The 4,424-nt window shown below is 40.0% G+C and overlaps 1 non-coding gene across 1 annotated transcript; it reads right to left on the bottom strand.

Moving 5' to 3' along the window:
- Positions 1-3,524: 3,524 nt before the first annotated feature.
- LOC145411266 (5S ribosomal RNA) lies at positions 3,525-3,643 on the bottom strand. Its single transcript, XR_013899393.1, has one exon. It is a non-coding gene; the product is annotated as a 5S ribosomal RNA (ribosomal RNA).
- Between the last annotated feature and the right edge of the window lie 781 nt (positions 3,644-4,424).

The following is a 4,424-nucleotide window of genomic DNA, read 5'->3' as shown; positions in this document are numbered from 1 at the left end:
TATATATATATATATATATATATATATATATATATATATATATATATATATATATATATATATATATATATATATAAACTTCATTGCCACCCTGTCTAACTTTCTTTACCTCTTTCCAGAACATTTTCTTACATTCCCTCCACTTTACACTCAAATTTCTTCCAAATTCCTCATCCACTCTCTTCTTACTAATCTTTTCATCTCTTTCTTCCTCGCTATATAATTAAAACACTCTCTTCCGTCTTTCAACTTCTTCCACACCCATATTTCTCATCCACTCACTATGTGCTTTCCTCTTTTGTGCCACAGCCTGTCTCACCTCTTTATTCCACTATCCTGTTCCTTGCATCCCCTTTCGTCTTCTCTTCATCCCACACACCACGTCACATGCTGCACATATTTCTGCTGTAATTATCTTGCACACACCTTCCACATCCTCCATCTGCTTCAGTCCATATTTACCCAATCGTTCCTCCACTTCTCTCTTATATTCTTCCTTTTTCTCATCCTCTTGTAACATTTCCACTCTCCTTGCATCTACTCCTTCCTCCCGTCCTTCCCTTCTTTTATTTCTCCATTTTACTTGGACCTTGATTTTGACCACAACCAAGTGGAGGTCAGAAAGTCCACTCCTTCAACCTCTATATACTCTTCCATCCATTACATACTTTCGCATCCTTTCATCCACACACACATAAATAATCATTGCCCTCTTGTCATTCAGTTCACCATCCACCCGTCTCATCACTCGCCATGTATACCTGTGGATCATTTTGTGTCTGAAGAGGGTATTGGCTATCACCAACCCCCTCCCAACACAAATGTCCACTAAAGCACTACCATTCTCATCTATCTCAGCATGCACACCACACTCACCAACTACCCCATGCACCTTCATATGCCCTACTTTACCATTCATATCACCGATCAAAAACACTCTCTCATTCCTTTCAAACTTTTCCATGCACACTTCCACATTTGTCCAGAACTGTTTTCTCACTCTGCTTGCAAGATCTTGTGTTGGTGCACACACACACACACACACACACACACACACACACACACACACACACACACACACACACACACACAATTGCCCACATTTGTAATCCAACTTTCAATCTTAACCACACAATCCTTGAGCCAACTGATGCATACGCTCTTATATTCTCCCTCCATCTGTTACTCACAACAATACACACTCATTCTTTTGCCCACTCATTCTCACCTACACCCGCAAATAAACCCTATCCATGCTCCCATTGCCTCACACTGTCACCTTTCCATTTAGTTTCAGTTAATTCACATACATCCACTTTTGCACTCTCAAGCACCTGGACAATCTCTATCTTTCACCTCATCATATATATATATATATATATATATATATATATATATATATATATATATATATATATATATACAGAGAGAGAGAGAGAGAGAGAGAGAAAGAGGAGCCTCTGTGGTACAGTGGTAAAGTGTGCTTTTTTGTACACTGAAGAATGAGGGTTCACGCCCAGCGAAGGTAATAAACTTTGGGAACGTTCTCTTGGTCACATACTGCTTTGGCGGACACAAGGGGGCTGTGGTTGAACCAGTGTCACATACTATAAAGTATGCTTGCACCCAGTCGGCTTGCGCTGGCTGATTACACTAGGTTCACAGACTGTGCACACATCCAAAGCCACTACAACACTACAGTTACACTTACAAGCACTTCTCACCCTACATACAATCTCTACCAGACAGCCTAAGCCACTTGGTAGAGATACATTGTCTGTATCGTCCCCACTTCGGTCGGGATAGGCCGGTCCTGCAATGGACACTCAGACGGCTGATGAGATGAGATGATATATATATATAACCAACATCACTTCACATAATGCAGATGTATTATGAATTGTGTTAACGTATCACGAGGCACGCATGTATCGCAACTGGCACATAGCAGATACTGTATAACATGGCAGTTACTAAAAATTCGCTTCGCAGGCATGGGGGGATTACAGGGGTATTGTAATCGATTACGATTAAGATTACTTTGCAAACGTCAGAGTATGATTACGATTATGATTTCAGTAAAATTAAGAGTAATCGATTACGATTACGATTACAAAAGAGGTAATCATGATTACAATCCTGATTACATGTACTGTTATGCACTATATTATTATGAGCACGTTTCTTTTATATTTGACAGTGATTAAGTAAATAGCTGAAGTTATTTTTTAAAAGCAAAAACATCATCTTGTAATATGAAACTGATATTTTCTAGGGATATATACCTTATATTATGCAAATCATTTTAATTACAAATACCTGAGTAAGGAAGAACATAGGGTTAAATTCTGCAGAACCTATGGCGACTGTTACTCTGGATAAAAATATACTGCACAGTGCTATGTCCAATAAGTTGTTCCTCTATTTTTTTGCCACTTTGCAATACAAAGGTGTTTTTATAATTCAAGCATCGAGAAAATTTCTTTACTTTGTCCTTGACCCTTTCATTCTATTAACTTTTCTACCAACTGAGATCTTCCCAGATGATATTATTCTAGCTTAGGTAGGATATATGGACGCTTCTAGGTGATAACCTACAATTCACTTTCGTTTTCATATTACTTATGGACTTTTATGGTGTATATTTGACTGTTTGACACTGACCTACAGCATTTTATCTTTGAGTATTTGTGGAAGAATAACTTATCTGGGGCCTTGTAATAGTAAACGTAACCATGATTACGATTACAATACAAGAGTAATCGAGTACGATTGTGATTACTTTGAAAAAATGCCTAAATAATCGATTACGATTACGATTACACAAAAGTCTGTAATCGATTACAGTCTACTACGATTACAGATTACGATTACCCCATGTCTGTCACTTCAAGGTTGGCAGGCTTGAGAAGTGTTTGGAGATAAAGCGCACAGTAAATCATCTACTAACTTGTTACCCTATACGGTAGATATACTTAATTTGATCTAACAAGGAGATAATAATTACGAGAGAGGGCGAAGACCTCACGTGTCTCTCGTCATGTAGTGGCATTATCTCACACATAAGCCGCCCGACCCGGTCCAGCCAAGCTTGTGAGAAGCTTATATCTCAGCAATCACAGGGCCAATCACTGCGTGGTTTGCACCATATGATAGCCACATTCTTTAAGGTTTGTTTTTGACAGGTTTCATCACACCCAGAGGGTGCACGTGGCACGCGCCAAGTGCAGCATGTCGAAAATCTTCCAAAGAGGGCCACAGACCAGACAGTTTATTTTAAAGCCACGAAACTCGGTAGGTAGATAGCCATCTATATACTTTAGACATCCTCGAGGTGTAATGCAAAATTTCATTGTTTTTGGATTTAAATGGCCTCTCTTGTACCTCGTTGACAAAGACGTTTTCCATCCATCCATCCATTGCCAGACGCCATGTATCCCAAATGGGGTGGCCAAGGGCCTAGAGTTAATTATTTTACAGGGAGGGGCAATAATCCTCCACCAACCCCACTTGACACGTAGGGATGCCAACAGCATCTGGTGTTCCCAGGCGGTCACCCATCCAAGTACTAACCAGACCCAACGTTGCTTAACTTCGCTGATCGGACGGGAAGCGGTGTACTCAACGTGGTATGACTGTTTTACTGGTAGGCCTACTTAAAAACTGCCGATTTTGATCATACCAGTAAATACCAAAATAATTAGTGGGATGTGAAAACATAAATATTAGAAGGTTGTATGTCGTTTTTGTTGTTGAGTAACCGCTGATTATCTAGCTGATGAGACCCACCAACCGGAGACAGGCAAATATCGTGGCAGGGCCATCCTGTGAAATTAACCTATGATCCCTTGCGGTTGGCAGGGCCTTGCCACAGCCAGGCAGTGTGGAGCTTTGGTTCCCAGGTAGACATCTCATTTGCATCTCTCCATTCACTTAACAGAGGGATCATAACAGGCTCCACACCATACTGTTACTTGTCTATATGGTTACCACCCAGCGTTGTAGGTTTCTAGGGTTACAGGAAACCTCTGAGTTTGTCACTGAATACAGAGCCACCTGAAATGAAACAAGCTATAAAAAGAGTAACAGAAAGGATGAGAGAAGTAGGAACAGAGAAAGGCAGACACGGAAAGCCAATGATAAATGTGAAGGAAGAAGTAGTTAACAATGCATTAAGTGAGTGGATGATGGTCATCACAACCTTCCACCAAAGGGTAAATGTAATAAATGTGAAACGCCACGGTTATCCCCGAGCACGCTCAATCGCATCATTTTTTAATGTATAAGGATGTTTGTAGCAGCTGTGGGAATAAGGAACTCACGTGAAAGACAATGTTTCAGACAGATCTGAAATGCACCCATTTTTTTTTTTTTTTTTAACCTGGAGTAATATGAAGGACAAACAATTTTCGGAATTTAATTGC

This window comes from Coenobita brevimanus, chromosome 88, assembly GCF_032717465.1.
Source record: "Coenobita brevimanus isolate Jiangsu-jjx chromosome 88, ASM3271746v2, whole genome shotgun sequence".
NCBI classification, from domain to species: domain Eukaryota; kingdom Metazoa; phylum Arthropoda; class Malacostraca; order Decapoda; family Coenobitidae; genus Coenobita; species Coenobita brevimanus.
Note: the sequence above shows the minus strand (reverse complement) of the source record. Positions and strands in the feature narration are given on the sequence as shown.